A 23763-nucleotide genomic window follows, 5' to 3' on the forward strand; every position below is an offset into this window, starting at 1 on the left:
TGTCATTATTACTACATCTACATTAGATATAAACTAATATACTGATCCCTGCCCACAGTTCAATGTACCTATACTTAATAACAATATCATTAGTACTATATCCACATCATATATAATGTAATATACTGATTCCTTCCCACAGATCAATGTACATTAACAACAACATCATTCATGCTATAGCTAAATTGGATATAATGTAATATACTGATCCCTGCCCACCGGTCAATGTACATTTAATAACAACATCGTTCATACTATATCCACATTAGGTATAATGTAATATAGTGATTACGTCCCACAGATCAATGTACCTACATTTAATAACAATATCCTTAGTACTATACCCACATTACACATAATGTAACATACTGATTCCTTCCCACAGATCAATGTACATTTAACAACAACACCATTCATACTATAACTACATTGGATATAATGTAATATACTGATCCCTTCCCACAGATCAAGGTATCTACATTTAATAACAACATCATTATTACTATATCTACACTAGATATAATGCAATATACGGATTCCTTCCCACAGATCAATGTACATTTAATAACAGCATCATTCATACTATATCTGCATTGGATATAATGTAATATACTGATCCCTGCCCACCGGTCAATGTACATTTAATAACAACATCGTTCATACTATATCCACATTAGGTATAATGTAACATAGTGATTACGTCCCACAGATCAATGTACCTACATTTAATAACAATATCCGTAGTACTATATCCACATTACACATAATGTAATATACTGATTCCTTCCCACAGATCAATGTACATTGAACAACAACATCATTCATACTATATCTACAATGGATATAATGTAATATACTGATCCCTTCCCACAGATCAATGTACCTACATTTAATAACAATATCCTTAGTACTGTATCCACATTACACATAATGTAATATACTGATTCCTTCCCACAGATCAATGTACATTTAATAACAACATTATTCATACTATATCTACACTAGGGATAATGTAACATAGTGATTACATCCCGCAGATCAATGTACACTTAATAACAACATCATTCATACTATAACTACATTGGATATGATGTAATATACTGATCCCTTCCCACAGATTAAGGTATCTACATTTAATAACAATATCATTATTACTATATCTACACTAGATATGATGCAATATACGGATTCCTTCCCACAGATCAATGTACATTTAATAACAACATCATTCATACTATATCTGCATTGGATATAATGTAATATACTGATCCCTTCCCACAGGTCAATGTACATACAATAGCAAAATCGTTATTACTATATCTACATTAGGTATAATGTAATGTATTTACTACATCCTACAGATCATTGTACATTTAATAACATCATTCATGCTATAGCTAAATTGGATATAATGTAATATACTCACCCCTTCCCACAGATCAAGGTACCTACATTTAATAACAATATCATTATTACTACATCTACATTAGATATAAAGTAATATACTGATCCCTGCCCACAGTTCAATGTACCTATATTTAATAATAATATCATTAGTACTATATCCACATCATATATAATGTAATATACTGATTTCTTCCCACAGATCAATGTACATTAACAACAACATCATTCATGCTATAGCTAAATTGGATATAATGTAATATACTGATCCCTGCCCACAGTTCAATGTAACTATATTTAATAACAATATCATTAGTACTATATCCACACCATATATAATGTAATATACTGATTCCTTCCCACAGATCAATGTACATATAATAACAATATCATTATTACTATAACTACACTAGATATAATGTAATATACTGATTCCTTCCCTCAGATCAATGTACATTTAATATCGATATCATTATTACTATTTCTACATTAGATATAATGTAATATACTGATCCCTTCCCACAGATCAATGTACCTACATTTAATAACAATACCATTAGTACTACGTCCACATTACATATAATGTAGTATACTGATTCCTTCTCTCAGATCAGTGTAGATTTAATAACAACATCCTTCATACTATATCAACACTAGGTATAATGTAATATACTGATCCCTTCCCACAGACCAAGGTGCCTACATTTAGTAACAATATCATTATTACTACATCTACATTAGATATAAAGTAATATACTGATCCCTGCCCACAGTTCAATGTACCTATATTTAATAATAATATCATTAGTACTATATCCACATCATATATAATGTAATATACTGATTCCTTCCCACAGATCAATGTACATTAACAACAACATCATTCATGCTATAGCTAAATTGGATATAATGTAATATACTGATCCCTGCCCACCGGTCAATGTACATTTAATAACAACATCGTTCATACTATATCCACATTAGGTATAATGTAACATAGTGATTACGTCCCACAGATCAATGTACCTACATTTAATAATAATATCATTAGTACTATATCCACATTACACATAATGTAATATACTGATTCCCTCCCACAGAACAATGTACATTTAATAACACCATCATTCATACTATATCTACACGAGGTATAATGTAATATAGCGATTACGTCCCACAGATCAATGTACCTACATTTAATAACAATATCCTTAGTACTATATCCACATTACACATAATGTAATATACTGATTCATTCCCACAGATCGATATACCTTTTATAACAATATCATTAGCACTATATCTACATTCGATATAACGTAATATGCAGATTCATTCCCACAGATATGTATATATAATAACCATATCATTAGTACCATACCTACATTCGATATAATGTAATATACCGATGGATTCCCACAGATCAATGTACATTTAATAACCATATCATTAGTACCATATCTACATTAGATATGTAATGTACATTTAATAACAATATCATTATTACTATATCTACATTAGGTATAATGTCATATACTGATCCCTGCCCACAGATCAATGTGCCTACATTTAATAACAATATCATTATTACTATATCTACATTAGATATAATGTAATATCCTGATCCCTGCCCACCGGTCAATGTACATGTAATAGCAACATCGTTCATACTATATCCACATTAGGTATAATGTAATATAGTGATTACGTCCCACAGATCAATGTACCTACATTTAATAACAATATCCTTAGTACTATATCCACATTACACATAATGTAATATACTGATTCCTTCCCACAGATCAATGTACATTTAACAACAACATCATTCATACTATACCTACAATGGATATAATGTAATATACTGATCCCTTCCCACAGATCAAGGTATCTACATTTAACAACAATATCATTATTACTATATCTACACTAGATATAATGCAATATACGGATTCCTTCCCACAGATCAATGTACATTTAACAACAACATCATTCATACTATATCTACATTGGATATAATGTAATATACTGATCCCTGCCCACAGTTCAATGTACCTATATTTAATAATAATATCATTAGTACTATATCCACATTACACATAATGTAATATACTGATTCCCTCCCACAGAACAATGTACATTTAATAACACCATCATTCATACTATATCTACACGAGGTATAATGTAATATAGCGATTACGTCCCACAGATCAATGTACCTACATTTAATAACAATATCCTTAGTACTATATCCACATTACACATAATGTAATATACTGATTCATTCCCACAGATCGATATACCTTTAATAACAATATCATTAGCACTATATCTACATTCGATATAACGTAATATGCAGATTCATTCCCACAGATATGTATATATAATAACCATATCATTAGTACCATACCTACATTCGATATAATGTAATATACCGATGGATTCCCACAGATCAATGTACATTTAATAACCATATCATTAGTACCATATCTACATTAGATATGTAATGTACATTTAATAACAATATCATTATTACTATATCTACATTAGGTATAATGTCATATACTGATCCCTGCCCACAGATCAATGTACCTACATTTAATAACAATATCATTAGTACTACGTCCACATTACATATAATGTAGTATACTGATTCCTTCTCACAGATCAGTGTAGATTTAATAACAACATCCTTCATACTATATCAACACTAGGTATAATGTAATATACTGATCCCTTCCCACAGACCAAGGTGCCTACATTTAGTAACAATATCATTATTACTATATCTACATTAGATATAATGTAATATCCTGATCCCTGCCCACCGGTCAATGTACATGTAATAACAACATCGTTCATACTATATCCACATTAGGTATAATGTAATATAGTGATTACGTCCCACAGATCAATGTACCTACATTTAATAACAATATCCTTAGTACTATATCCACATTACACATAATGTAATATACTGATTCCTTCCCACAGATCAATGTACATTTAACAACAACATCATTCATACTATACCTACAATGGATATAATGTAATATACTGATCCCTTCCCACAGATCAATGTACCTACATTTGATAACAATATCCTTAGTACTATATCCACATTACACATAATGTAATATACTGATTCCTTCCCACAGAACAATGTACATTTAATAACACCATCATTCATACTATATCTACACGAGGTACAATGTAATATAGTGATTACGTCCCACAGATCAATGTACCTACATTTAATAACAATATCCTTAGTACTATATCCACATTACACATAATGCAATATACTGATTCATTCCCACAGATCAATATACCTTTAATAACCATATCATTAGTACTATATCTACATTCGATATATTGTAATATAGTGATTCATTCCCACAGATCAATGTGCCTTTAATAACAATATCATTAGCACTACATCTACATCCGATATAATGTAATATAGTGATCCATTCCCACAGACCAATGCACCTTTAATAACAATATCATTAGCACTATATCTACATTCGATATAACGTAATATACAGATTCATTCCCACAGATATGTATATATAATAACCATATCATTAGTACCATACCTACATTCGATATAATGTAATATACTGATGGATTCCCACAAATCAATGCACCTTTCATAACAATATCATTAGCACTATATCTACATTCGACATAATGTAATATACTGATTCATTCCCACTGATCAATGTACATTTAATAACAACATCATTAGTAGTATATCTACATTACATACGTAATGTACAGTTAATAACAATATTATTATCACCATATCTACATTAGATATAATGTAATATACTGATTGATCCCCAAAGATCAATGTACATTTCATAACAATATCATTAGTACTAAATCTACATTCGATATAATGTAATATACTGATTCATTCCCACAGATCAATATATTTAATAACCATATCAGTAGTACTATATCTACATTCGATATAATGAAATATACTGATTCATTCCCACAGATCAATGTATGTTTAATAACAATATCATTAGCACTATATCTACATTCGATATAATGTAATATACTGATTCATTCCCACAGATCAATGTACATTTAATAACCATATCATTAGTACCATATCTACATTAGATATGTAATGTACATTTAATAACAATATCATTATTACTATATCTACATTAGGTATAATGTCATATACAGATTCATTCCCACAGATCAATATACCTTTAATAACCATATCATTAGTACTATATCTACATTAGATATAATGCAATATACTGATTCATTCCCGCAGATCAATGTGCCTTTAATAACAATATCATTAGCACTATATCTACATTCGATATAATGTAATATACTGATTCATTCCCACAGACCAATGCACCATTAATAACAATATCATTAGCACTATATCTACATTCGATATAACGTAATATACTGATTCATTCCCACAGATATGTACACATAATAACCATATCATAAGTACCATACCTACATTCGATATAATGTAATATACTGATGGATTGCCACAGATCAATGCACCTTTCATAACAATATCATTAGCACTATATCTACATTCGATATAATTTCATATACAGATTCATTCCCACTGATCAATGTACATTTAATAACAATATCATTAGTAGTATATCTACGTTACATACGTAATGTACAATTAATAACAATATCGTTATTACCATATCTACATTAGATATAATGTAATATACTGATTCATTCCCACAGATCAATATACCTTTAATAACCATATCATTAGTACTATATCTACATTCGATATATTGTAATATAGTGATTCATTCCCACAGATCAATGTGCCTTTAATAACAATATCATTAGCACTACATCTACATTCGATATAATGTAATATAGTGATCCATTCCCACAGACCAATGCACCTTTAATAACAATATCATTAGCACTATATCTACATTCGATATAACGTAATATGCAGATTCATTCCCACAGATATGTATATATAATAACCATATCATTAGTACCATACCTACATTCGATATAATGTAATATACCGATGGATTCCCACAGATCAATGTACATTTAATAACCATATCATTAGTACCATATCTACATTAGATATGTAATGTACATTTAATAACAATATCATTATTACTATATCTACATAAGGTATAATGTCATATACTGATCCCTGCCAACAGATCAATGTACCTACATTTAATAACAATATCATTAGTACTACGTCCACATTACATATAATGTAGTATACTGATTCCGTCCCACAGATCAGTGTAGATTTAATAACAACATCCTTCATACTATATCAACACTAGGTATAATGTAATATACTGATCCCTTCCCACAGATCAATGTACCTACATTTAATAACAATATCCTTAGTACTATATCCACATTACACATAATGTAATATACTGATTCCTTCCCACAGAACAATGTACATTTAATAACACCATCATTCATACTATATCTACACGAGGTATAATGTAATATAGTGATTACGTCCCACAGATCAATGTACCTACATTTAATAACAATATCCTTAGTACTATATCCACATTACACATAATGTAATATACTGATTCATTCCCACAGATCAATATACCTTTAATAACCATATCATTAGTACTATATCTACATTCGATATATTGTAATATAGTGATTCATTCCCACAGATCAATGTGCCTTTAATAACAATATCATTAGCACTACATCTGCATTCGATATAACGTAATATAGTGATCCATTCCCACAGACCAATGCACCTTTAATAACAATATCATTAGCACTATATCTACATTCGATATAACGTAATATGCAGATTCATTCCCACAGATATGTATATATAATAACCATATCATTAGTACCATACCTACATTCGATATAATGTAATATACCGATGGATTCCCACAGATCAATGTACATTTAATAACCATATCATTAGTACCATATCTACATTAGATATGTAATGTACATTTAATAACAATATCATTATTACTATATCTACATTAGGTATAATGTCATATACTGATCCCTGCCCACAGATCAATGTACCTACATTTAATAACAATATCATTAGTACTACGTCCACATTACATATAATGTAGTATACTGATTCCTTCTCACAGATCAGTGTAGATTTAATAACAACATCCTTCATACTATATCAACACTAGGTATAATGTAATATACTGATCCCTTCCCACAGACCAAGGTGCCTACATTTAATAACAATATCATTAGTACTATATCCACATCATATATAATGTAATATACTGATTCCTTCCCACAGATCAACGTAGATTTAATAACAACATCATTCATACAATATCAACACTAGGTATAATGTAATATAGTGATTCCTCCCCACAGATCAATGTACATTTTATAACAACATCATTCATACTATATCTACATTGGATATAATGTAATATACTGATCCCTTCCCATACGTCAATGTACATATAATAGTAAAATCGTTATTACTATATCTACATTAGGTATAATGTAATATACTGATCCCTGCTCACAGATCAATGTACCTATATTTAATAACAATATCCTTAGTACTATATCCACATTACACATAATGTAATATACTGATTCCTTCCCACAGATCAACGTACATTTAATATCGATATCATTATTACTATATCTACATTAGATAAAATGTAATATACTGATCCCTTCCCACAGACCAAGGTGCCTACATTTAGTAACAATATCATTATTACTATATCTACATTAGATATAATGTAATATACTGATCCCTGCCCACCGGTCATTGTACATTTAATAACAACATCGTTCATACTATATCCACATTAGGTATAATGTAATATAGTGATTACGTCCCACAGATCAATGTGTACTACATTTAATAACAATATCCTTAGTACTATATCCACATTACACATAATGTAATATACTGATTCCTTCCCACAGATCAATGTACATTTAACAACAACATCATTCATACTATATCTACAATGGATATAATGTAATATACTGATCCCTCCCCACAGATCAATGTACCTACATTTAATAACAATATCCTTAGTACTATATCCACATTACACATAATGTAATATACTGATTCCTTCCCACAGAACGATGTACATTTAATAACACCATCATTCATACCATATCTACACGAGGTATAATGTAATATAGTGATTACATCCCACAGATCAATGTACATATAACAACAACATCATTCATACTATATCTACATTGGATATAATGTAATATACTGATCCCTTCCCACAGGTCAATGTACATATAATAGCATAATCGTTATTACTATATCTACATTAGGTATAATGTAATGTATTAACTACATCCTGCAGATCATTGTACATTTAATAACATCATTCATGCTATAGCTAAATTGGATATAATGTAATATACTCACCCCTTCCCACAGATCAAGGTACCTACATTTAATAACAATATCATTATTACTACATCTACATTAGATATAAAGTAATATACTGATCCCTGCCCACAGTTCAATGTACCTATATTTAATAATAATATCATTAGTACTATATCCACAACATATATAATGTAATATACTGATTCCTTCCCACAGATCAATGTACATTAACAACAACATCATTCATGCTATAGCTAAATTGGATATAATGTAATATACTGATCCCTGCTCACAGATCAATGTACCTACATTTAATAACAATATCATTAGTACCATATCCACATTAGATATAATGTAATATACTGATCCCTGCCCACAGTTCAATGTAACTATATTCAATAACAATATCATTAGTACTATATCCACATCATATATAATGTAATATACTGATTCCTTCCCACAGATCAATGTACATATAATAGCAATATCGTTATTACTATATCAACATCAGATATGTAATATACATTTAAAAACAAATCATTATTACTATATCAACGTCGGTTATAACGAAATGTACTGATTCCTTCCCAAGGATCAATGTACATATAATCGCAATATCATTATTAGTTACTATATCTACATCGGTTGTAACGCAATATACTGATCCCTTCGCACAGATCAAGGTACCTACATTTAATAACAATATCATTATTACTACATCTACAGTAGATATAATGTAATATACTGATCCCTGCCCACAGATCAATGTACCTACATTTAATAACAATATCATTAGTACTACGTCCACATTACATATAATGTAGTATACTGATTCCTTCTCACAGATCAGTGTAGATTGGATAACAACATCCTTGATACTATATCAACACTAGGTATAATGTAATATACTGATCCCTTCCCACAGACCAAGGTGCCTACATTTAGTAACAATATCATTATTACTATATCTACATTAGATATAATGTAATATACTGATCCCTGCCCACCGGTCAATGTACATTTAATAACAACATCGTTCATACTATATCCACATTAGGTATAATGTAATATAGTGATTACGTCCCACAGATCAATGTAACTACATTTAATAACAATATCCTTAGTACTATATCCACATTACACATAATGTAATATACTGATTCCTTCCAACAGATCAATGTACATTTAACAACAACATCATTCATACTATATCTACAATGGATATAATGTAATATACTGATCCCTTCCCACAGATCAATGTACCTACATTTAATAACAATATCCTTAGTACTATATCCACATTACACATAATGTAATATACTGATTCCTTCCCACAGAACAATGTACATTTAATAACACCATCATTCATACTATATCTACGTTGGATATAATGTAATATACTGATCCCTGCCCATAGTTCAATGTACCTATATTTAATAACAATATCATTAGTACTATATCCACATCACATATAATGTAATATACTGATTCCTTCTCACAGATCAATGTACATTTAATAACAACATTATTCATGCTATATCTACACTAGGTATAATGTAACATAGTGATTACATCCCACAGATCAATGTACATTCAATAACAACATCATTCATACTATAACTACATTGGATATAATGTAATATACTGATCCCTTCCCACAGATCAAGGTATCTACATTTAATAACAATATCATTATTACTATATCTACACTAGATATAATGCAATATACGGATTCCTTCCCACAGATCAATGTAACTATATTTAATAACAATATCATTAGTACTATATCCACATCATATATAATGTAATATACTGATTCCTCCCCACAGATCAATGTACATTTAACAACAGCATCATTCATACTATGTCTACATTGGATATAATGTAATATACTGACCCCTTCCCACAGATCAATGTACATTTAACAACAACATCATTCATACTATATCTACATTGGATATAATGTAATATACTTATCCCTTCAAACAGATCAATGTTCATATAATAACAATATCATTATTTCTATAACTACATTAGATATAATGTAATATACTGATCCCTTTCCACAGATCAAGGTATGTACATTTAACAACAATATCATTATTACTATACCTACACTAGATATAATGCAATATACGGATTCCTTCCCACAGATCAATGTAGATTTAATAACAACATCATTCATACTACATCTGCATTGGATATAATGTAATATACTGATCCCTTCCCACAGGTCAATGTACATACAATAGCAAAATCGTTATTACTATATCTACATTAGGTATAATGTAATGTATTTACTACATCCAACAGATCATTGTACATTTAATAACATCATTCATGCTATAGCTAAATTGGATATAATGTAATATACTCACCCCTTCCCACAGATCAAGGTACCCACATTTAATAACAATATCATTATTACTACATCTACATTAGATATAAAGTAATATACTAATCCCTGCCCACAGTTCAATGTACCTATATTTAATAATAATATCATTAGTACTACATCCACATCATATATAATGTAATATACTGATTCCTTCCCACAGATCAACGTAGATTTAATAACAACATCATTCATACTATATCAACACTAGGTATAATGTAATATAGTGATTACATCCCACAGATCAAGGTACATTTAATAACAACATCATTCATACTATATCTACATTGGATATAATGTATTATACTGATCCCTTCCCGCAGACTAATGTACATATAATAGCAAAATCGTTATTTCTATATCTACATTAGGTATAATGTAATGTAGTGACTACATCCCAGAGCTCATTTTACATTTAATAAAAACATCATTCATGGTATAGCTAAATTGGATATAATGTAATATACTGATCCATTCTCACAGATCAAGGTACCTACATTTAATAACAATGTCATTATTACTACATCTACATTAGATATAAACTAATATACTGATCCCTGCCCACAGTTCAATGTACCTATACTTAATAACAATATCATTAGTACTATATCCACATCATATATAATGTAATATACTGATTCCTTCCCACAGATCAATGTACATTAACAACAACATCATTCATGCTATAGCTAAATTGGATATAATGTAATATACTGATCCCTGCCCACCGGTCAATGTACATTTAATAACAACATCGTTCATACTATATCCACATTAGGTATAATGTAATATAGTGATTACGTCCCACAGATCAATGTACCTACATTTAATAACAATATCCTTAGTACTATACCCACATTACACATAATGTAACATACTGATTCCTTCCCACAGATCAATGTACATTTAACAACAACACCATTCATACTATAACTACATTGGATATAATGTAATATACTGATCCCTTCCCACAGATCAAGGTATCTACATTTAATAACAACATCATTATTACTATATCTACACTAGATATAATGCAATATACGGATTCCTTCCCACAGATCAATGTACATTTAATAACAGCATCATTCATACTATATCTGCATTGGATATAATGTAATATACTGATCCCTGCCCACCGGTCAATGTACATTTAATAACAACATCGTTCATACTATATCCACATTAGGTATAATGTAACATAGTGATTACGTCCCACAGATCAATGTACCTACATTTAATAACAATATCCGTAGTACTATATCCACATTACACATAATGTAATATACTGATTCCTTCCCACAGATCAATGTACATTGAACAACAACATCATTCATACTATATCTACAATGGATATAATGTAATATACTGATCCCTTCCCACAGATCAATGTACCTACATTTAATAACAATATCCTTAGTACTGTATCCACATTACACATAATGTAATATACTGATTCCTTCCCACAGATCAATGTACATTTAATAACAACATTATTCATACTATATCTACACTAGGGATAATGTAACATAGTGATTACATCCCGCAGATCAATGTACACTTAATAACAACATCATTCATACTATAACTACATTGGATATGATGTAATATACTGATCCCTTCCCACAGATTAAGGTATCTACATTTAATAACAATATCATTATTACTATATCTACACTAGATATGATGCAATATACGGATTCCTTCCCACAGATCAATGTACATTTAATAACAACATCATTCATACTATATCTGCATTGGATATAATGTAATATACTGATCCCTTCCCACAGGTCAATGTACATACAATAGCAAAATCGTTATTACTATATCTACATTAGGTATAATGTAATGTATTTACTACATCCTACAGATCATTGTACATTTAATAACATCATTCATGCTATAGCTAAATTGGATATAATGTAATATACTCACCCCTTCCCACAGATCAAGGTACCTACATTTAATAACAATATCATTATTACTACATCTACATTAGATATAAAGTAATATACTGATCCCTGCCCACAGTTCAATGTACCTATATTTAATAATAATATCATTAGTACTATATCCACATCATATATAATGTAATATACTGATTTCTTCCCACAGATCAATGTACATTAACAACAACATCATTCATGCTATAGCTAAATTGGATATAATGTAATATACTGATCCCTGCCCACAGTTCAATGTAACTATATTTAATAACAATATCATTAGTACTATATCCACACCATATATAATGTAATATACTGATTCCTTCCCACAGATCAATGTACATATAATAACAATATCATTATTACTATAACTACACTAGATATAATGTAATATACTGATTCCTTCCCTCAGATCAATGTACATTTAATATCGATATCATTATTACTATTTCTACATTAGATATAATGTAATATACTGATCCCTTCCCACAGATCAATGTACCTACATTTAATAACAATACCATTAGTACTACGTCCACATTACATATAATGTAGTATACTGATTCCTTCTCTCAGATCAGTGTAGATTTAATAACAACATCCTTCATACTATATCAACACTAGGTATAATGTAATATACTGATCCCTTCCCACAGACCAAGGTGCCTACATTTAGTAACAATATCATTATTACTACATCTACATTAGATATAAAGTAATATACTGATCCCTGCCCACAGTTCAATGTACCTATATTTAATAATAATATCATTAGTACTATATCCACATCATATATAATGTAATATACTGATTCCTTCCCACAGATCAATGTACATTAACAACAACATCATTCATGCTATAGCTAAATTGGATATAATGTAATATACTGATCCCTGCCCACCGGTCAATGTACATTTAATAACAACATCGTTCATACTATATCCACATTAGGTATAATGTAACATAGTGATTACGTCCCACAGATCAATGTACCTACATTTAATAACAATATCCGTAGTACTATATCCACATTACACATAATGTAATATACTGATTCCTTCCCACAGATCAATGTACATTGAACAACAACATCATTCATACTATATCTACAATGGATATAATGTAATATACTGATCCCTTCCCACAGATCAATGTACCTACATTTAATAACAATATCCTTAGTACTGTATCCACATTACACATAATGTAATATACTGATTCCTTCCCACAGATCAATGTACATTTAATAACAACATTATTCATACTATATCTACACCAGGGATAATGTAACATAGTGATTACATCCCGCAGATCAATGTACACTTAATAACAACATCATTCATACTATAACTACATTGGATATAATGTAATATACTGATCCCTTCCCACAGATTAAGGTATCTACATTTAATAACAATATCATTATTACTATATTTACACTAGATATGATGCAATATACGGATTCCTTCCCACAGATCAATGTACATTTAATAACAACATCATTCATACTATATCTGCATTGGATATAATGTAATATACTGATCCCTTCCCACAGGTCAATGTACATACAATAGCAAAATCGTTATTACTATATCTACATTAGGTATAATGTAATGTATTTACTACATCCTACAGATCATTGTACATTTAATAACATCATTCATGCTATAGCTAAATTGGATATAATGTAATATACTCACCCCTTCCCACAGATCAAGGTACCTACATTTAATAACAATATCATTATTACTACATCTACATTAGATATAAAGTAATATACTTATCCCTGCCCACAGTTCAATGTACCTATATTTAATAATAATATCATTAGTACTATATCCACATCATATATAATGTAATATACTGATTCCTTCCCACAGATCAATGTACATTAACAACAACATCATTCATGCTATAGCTAAATTGGATATAATGTAATATACTGATCCCTGCCCACAGATCAATGTACCTACATTTAATAACAATATCATTAGTACTATATCTACATTAGATATAATGTAATATACTGATCCCTGCCCACAGTTCAATGTAACTATATTTAATAACAATATCATTAGTACTATATCCACATCATATATAATGTAATATACTGATTCCTTCCCACAGATCAATGTACATTTAACAACCGCATCATTCATACTATGTCTACATTGGATATAATGTAATATACTGTTCCCTTCCCACAGATCAATGTACATATAATAACAATATCATTATTACTATAACTACACTAGATATAATGTAATATACTGATTCCTTCCCTCAGATCAATGTACATTTAATATCGATATCATTATTACTATTTCTACATTAGATATAATGTAATATACTGATCCCTTCCCACAGATCAATGTACCTACATTTAATAACAATACCATTAGTACTACGTCCACATTACATATAATGTAGTATACTGATTCCTTCTCTCAGATCAGTGTAGATTTAATAACAACATCCTTCATACTATATCAACACTAGGTATAATGTAATATACTGATCCCTTCCCACAGACCAAGGTGCCTACATTTAGTAACAATATCATTATTACTATATCTACATTAGATATAATGTAATATCCTGATCCCTGCCCACCGGTCAATGTACATTTAATAACAACATCGTTCATACTATATCCACATTAGGTATAATGTAATATAGTGATTACGTCCCACAGATCAATGTACCTACATTTAATAACATTATCATTAATACTATATCTACATGAGACATAATGATATATACTAATCCCTGCCCACAGATCAATGTATATTTAATAGCGATATCATTATTACTATATCTACATTAGATATAATGTTATATACTGATCCCTGCCCACAGTTCAATGTTCCTATACTTAATAACAATATCATTAGTACTATATCCACATCATATATAATGTAATATACTGATTCCTTCCCACAGATCAACGTAGATTTAATAACAACATCATTCATACAATATCAACACTAGGTATAATGTAATATAGTGATTACATCCCACAGATCAAGGTACATTTTATAACAACATCGTTCATACTATATCTACGGTGGATATAATGTAATATACTGATCCCTTCCCACAGACCAAGGTGCCTACATTTAGTAACAATATCATTCATACTATATCAACACTAGGTATAATGTAATATAGTGATTACATCCCACAGATCAAGGTACATTTTATAACAACATCGTTCATACTATATCTACATTGGATATAATGTAATATAATGATCCCTTCCCACAGACCAAGGTGCCTACATTTAGTAACAATATCATTATTACTATAACTACATTAGATATAATGTTATATACTGATCCCTGCCCACCGGTCAATGTACATTTAATAACAACATCGTTCATACTATATCCACATTAGGTATAATGTAATATAGTGATTACGTCCCACAGATCAATGTACCTACATTTAATAACAATATCCTTAGTACTATATCCACATTACACATAATGTAATATACTGATTCCTTCCCACAGATCAATGTACATTTAACAACGACATCATTCGTACTATATCTACATTGGATATAATGTAATATACTGATCCCTTCCCACAGATCAATGTACCTAAATTTGATAACAATATCCTTAGTACTATATCCACATCACACATAATGTAATATACTGATTCCTTCCCACAGAACAATGTACATTTAATGACCCCATCATTCATACTATATCTACACGAGGTATAATGTAATATAGTGATTACATCCCCCAGATCAATGTACATATAACAACAACATCATTCATACTATATCTACATTGGATATAATGTAATATACTGATCCCTTCCCACAGGTCAATGTACATATAATAGTATAATTGTTATTACTATATCTACATTAGGTATAATGTAATGTATTTACTACATCCTACAGATCATTGTACATTTAATAACATCATTCATGCTATAGCTAAATTGGCTATAATGTAATATACTCACCCCTTCCCACAGATCAAGGTACCTACATTTAATAACAATATCATTATTACTACATCTACATTAGATATAAAGTAATATACTGATCCCTGCCCACAGTTCAATGTACCTATATTTAATAATAATATCATTAGTACTATATCCACATCATATATAATGTAATATACTGATTCCTTCCCACAGATCAATGTACATTAACAACAACATCATTCATGCTATAGCTAAATTGGATATAATGTAATATACTGATCCCTGCCCACCGGTCAATGTACATTTAATAACAACATCGTTCATACTATATCCACATTAGGTATAATGTAATATAGTGATTACGTCCCACAGATCAATGTACCTACATTTAATAACAATATCCTTAGTACTATACCCACATTACACATAATGTAATATACTGATTCCTTCCCACAGATCAATGTACATTTAACAACAACATCATTCATACTATATCTACAATGGATATAATGTAATATACTGATCCCTGCCCATAGTTCAATGTACCTATATTTAATAACAATATCATTAGTACTATATCCACATCACATATAATGTAATATACTGATTCCTTCCCACAGATCAATGTACATTTAATAACAACATTATTCATACTATATCTACACTAGGTATAATGTAACATAGTGATTACATCCCACAGATCAATGTACACTTAAAAACAACATCATTCATACTATAACTACATTGGATATAATGTAATATACTGATCCCTTCCCACAGATCAAGGTATCTACATTTAATAACAACATCATTATTACTATATCTACACTAGATATAATGCAATATACGGATTCCTTCCCACAGATCAATGTACATTTAATAACAACATCATTCATACTATATCTGCATTGGATATAATGTAATATACTGATCCCTTCCCACAGGTCAATGTACATACAATAGCAAAATCGTTATTACTATATCTACATTAGGTATAATGTAATGTATTTACTACATCCTACAGATCATTGTACATTTAATAAGATCATTCATGCTATAGCTAAATTGGATATAATGTAATATACTCACCCCTTCCCACAGATCAAGGTACCTACATTTAATAACAATATCATTATTACTACATCTACATTAGATATAATGCAATATACGGATTCCTTCCCACAGATCAATGTACATTTAATAACAACATCATTCATACTATAACTACATTGGATATAATGTAATATACTGATCCCTCCCCACAGATCAACGTACATTTTATAACAACATCATTCATACTATATCTACATTGGATATAATGTAATATACTGATCCCTTCCCATACGTCAATGTACATATAATAGCAAAATCGTTATTACTATATCTACATTAGGTATAATGTAATATACTGATCCCTGCCCACAGATCAATGTACCTACATTTAATAACAATATCCTTAGTACTGTATCCACATTACACATAATGTAATATACTGATTCCTTCCCACAGATCAATGTACATTTAATAACAACATTATTCATACTATATCTACACCAGGGATAATGTAACATAGTGATTACATCCCGCAGATCAATGTACACTTAATAACAACATCATTCATACTATAACTACATTGGATATAATGTAATATACTGATCCCTTCCCACAGATTAAGGTATCTACATTTAATAACAATATCATTATTACTATATTTACACTAGATATGATGCAATATACGGATTCCTTCCCACAGATCAATGTACATTTAATAACAACATCATTCATACTATATCTGCATTGGATATAATGTAATATACTGATCCCTTCCCACAGGTCAATGTACATACAATAGCAAAATCGTTATTACTATATCTACATTAGGTATAATGTAATGTATTTACTACATCCTACAGATCATTGTACATTTAATAACATCATTCATGCTATAGCTAAATTGGATATAATGTAATATACTCACCCCTTCCCACAGATCAAGGTACCTACATTTAATAACAATATCATTATTACTACATCTACATTAGATATAAAGTAATATACTTATCCCTGCCCACAGTTCAATTTACCTATATTTAATAATAATATCATTAGTACTATATCCACATCATATATAATGTAATATACTGATTCCTTCCCACAGATCAATGTACATTAACAACAACATCATTCATGCTATAGCTAAATTGGATATAATGTAATATACTGATCCCTGCCCACAGATCAATGTACCCACATTTAATAACAATATCATTAGTACTATGTCTACATTAGATATAATGTAATATACTGATCCCTGCCCACAGTTCAATGTAACTATATTTAATAACAATATCATTAGTACTATATCCACATCATATATAATGTAATATACTGATTCCTTCCCACAGATCAATGTACATTTAACAACCGCATCATTCATACTATGTCTACATTGGATATAATGTAATATACTGTTCCCTTCCCACAGATCAATGTACATATAATAACAATATCATTATTACTATAACTACACTAGATATAATGTAATATACTGATTCCTTCCCTCAGATCAATGTACATTTAATATCGATATCATTATTACTATTTCTACATTAGATATAATGTAATATACTGATCCCTTCCCACAGATCAATGTACCTACATTTAATAACAATACCATTAGTACTACGTCCACATTACATATAATGTAGTATACTGATTCCTTCTCTCAGATCAGTGTAGATTTAATAACAACATCCTTCATACTATATCAACACTAGGTATAATGTAATATACTGATCCCTTCCCACAGACCAAGGTGCCTACATTTAGTAACAATATCATTATTACTATATCTACATTAGATATAATGTAATATACTGATCCCTGCCCACCGGTCAATGTACATTTAATAACAACATCGTTCATACTATATCCACATTAGGTATAATGTAATATAGTGATTACGTCCCACAGATCAATGTACCTACATTTAATAACAATATCCTTAGTACTATATCCACATTACACATAATGTAATATACTGATTCCTTCCCACAGATCAATGTACATTTAACGACGACATCATTCGTACTATATCTACATTGGATATAATGTAATACACTGATCCCTTCCCACAGGTCAATGTACCTATATTTAATAACAATATCATTAGTACTATATCCACATCACATATAATGTAATATACTGATCCCTTCCCACAGATCAATGTACCTACATTTAATAACAATATCCTTAGTACTATATCCACATCACACATAATGTAATATACTGATTCCTTCCCACAGAACAATGTACATTTAATAACCCCATCATTCATACTATATCTACACGAGGTATAATGTAATATAGTGATTACATCCCCCAGATCAATGTACATATAACAACAACATCATTCATACTATATCTACATTGGATATAATGTAATACACTGATCCCTTCCCACAGGTCAATGTACATATAATAGTATAATTGTTATTACTATATCTACATTAGGTATAATGTAATGTATTTACTACATCCTACAGATCATTGTACATTTAATAACATCATTCATGCTATAGCTAAATTGGCTATAATGTAATATACTCACCCCTTCCCACAGATCAAGGTACCTACATTTAATAACAATATCATTATTACTACATCTACATTAGATATAAAGTAATATACTGATCCCTGCCCACAGTTCAATGTACCTATATTTAATAATAATATCATTAGTACTATATCCACATCATATATAATGTAATATACTGATTCCTTCCCACAGATCAATGTACATTAACAACAACATCATTCATGCTATAGCTAAATTGGATATAATGTAATATACTGATCCCTGCCCACCGGTCAATGTACATTTAATAACAACATCGTTCATACTATATCCACATTAGGTATAATGTAATATAGTGATTACGTCCCACAGATCAATGTACCTACATTTAATAACAATATCCTTAGTACTATACCCACATTACACATAATGTAATATACTGATTCCTTCCCACAGATCAATGTACATTTAACAACAACATCATTCATACTATATCTACAATGGATATAATGTAATATACTGATCCCTGCCCATAGTTCAATGTACCTATATTTAATAACAATATCATTAGTACTATATCCACATCACATATAATGTAATATACTGATTCCTTCCCACAGATCAATGTACATTTAATAACAACATTATTCATACTATATCTACACTAGGTATAATGTAACATAGTGATTACATCCCACAGATCAATGTACACTTAAAAACAACATCATTCATACTATAACTACATTGGATATAATGTAATATACTGATCCCTTCCCACAGATCAAGGTATCTACATTTAATAACAACATCATTATTACTATATCTACACTAGATATAATGCAATATACGGATTCCTTCCCACAGATCAATGTACATTTAATAACAACATCATTCATACTATATCTGCATTGGATATAATGTAATGTACTGATCCCTTCCCACAGGTCAATGTACATACAATAGCAAAATCGTTATTACTATATCTACATTAGGTATAATGTAATGTATTTACTACATCCTACAGATCATTGTACATTTAATAACATCATTCATGCTATAGCTAAATTGGATATAATGTAATATACTCACCCCTTCCCACAGATCAAGGTAGCTACATTTAATAACATTATCATTAATACTATATCTACATGAGATATAATGTTATATACTAATCCCTGCCCACAGATCAATGTATATTTAATAGCGATATCATTATTACTATATCTACATTAGATATAATGTTATATACTGATCCCTGCCCACAGTTCAATGTACCTATACTTAATAACAATATCATTAGTACTATATCCACATCATATATAATGTAATATACCGATTCCTTCCCACAGATCAACGTAGATTTAATAACATCATTCATACTATATCAACACTAGGTATAATGTAATATAGTGATTACATCCCACAGATCAAGGTACATTTAATAACAACATCATTCATACTATATCTACATTGGATATAATGTATTATACTGGTCCCTTCCCACAGATCAAGGTGCCTACATTTAATAACAACATCATTCATACTATATCTTCATTGGATATAATGTAATATACTGATCCCTTCCCACAGGTCAATGTACATACAATAGCAAAATCGTTATTACTATATCTACATTAGGTATAATGTAATGTATTTACTACATCCTACAGATCATTGTACATTTAATAAGATCATTCATGCTATAGCTAAATTGGATATAATGTAATATACTCACCCCTTCCCACAGATCAAGGTACCTACATTTAATAACAATATCATTATTACTACATCTACTTTAGATATAATGCAATATACGGATTCCTTCCCACAGATCAATGTACATTTAATAACAACATCATTCATACTATAACTACATTGGATATAATGTAATGTACTGATCCCTCCCCACAGATCAAGTACATTTTATAACAACATCATTCATACTATATCTACATTGGATATAATGTAATATACTGATCCCTTCCCATACGTCAATGTACATATAATAGCAAAATCGTTATTACTATTTCTACATTAGATATAATGTAATATACTGATCCCTTCCCACAGATCAATGTACCTACATTTAATAACAATACCATTAGTACTACGTCCACATTACATATAATGTAGTATACTGATTCCTTCTCTCAGATCAGTGTAGATTTAGTAACAACATCCTTCATACTATATCAACACTAGGTATAATGTAATATACTGATCCCTTCCCACAGACCAAGGTGCCTACATTTAGTAACAATATCATTATTACTATATCTACATTAGATATAATGTAATATACTGATCCCTGCCCACCGGTCAATGTACATTTAATAACAACATCGTTCATACTATATCCACATTAGGTATAATGTAATATAGTGATTACGTCCCACAGATCAATGTACCTACATTTAATAACAATATCCTTAGTACTATATCCACATTACACATAATGTAATATACTGATTCCTTCCCACAGATCAATGTACATTTAACAACGACATCATTCGTACTATATCTACATTGGATATAATGTAATATACTTATCCCTTCCCACAGGTCAATGTACATATAATAGTATAATTGTTATTACTATATCTACATTAGGTATAATGTAATGTTGTTCAAAAGTCGGCGTTCGAGTTTGAGATTGTACGAGACCGGTTCGGTTGTAGGATCGGCAGTGAGACGGGAAAATTATGTACTTGAGTTTGCACAAAAAACAATGTATTTACAGACACTCAGTATGTACACTATTTACAGAAAATTGTGCGTTGCACGAGGGTACAATGATCGTTGATCGAGCTATTCGCACACGCGTCGCGGTGGATTCGAGATTGTGCTTGCGCTGTATAGGACCACGTGTTAGCGTAGCACGTGGCACCACGTAATTATATTAATCACGTGGATTTGCGTACGTCAAAGCTAATCGCGAGCTCGCGGTGGCCGTTGGCACTTCACACGCGGTTAACTTGCAGTACTAGATTCTGAGATTGAGCTTGAGAAATTTGCCTTTCGAGAAAACTGTGTTCGCACGTGTTGGTAGTATGCTAACCAGAACAATAATGGCCGATCAACCGGCTTCGTCGCAGCA

This window comes from Osmia lignaria, chromosome 4, assembly GCF_051020975.1.
Source record: "Osmia lignaria lignaria isolate PbOS001 chromosome 4, iyOsmLign1, whole genome shotgun sequence".
Taxonomy (NCBI): Eukaryota; Metazoa; Arthropoda; class Insecta; order Hymenoptera; family Megachilidae; genus Osmia; species Osmia lignaria.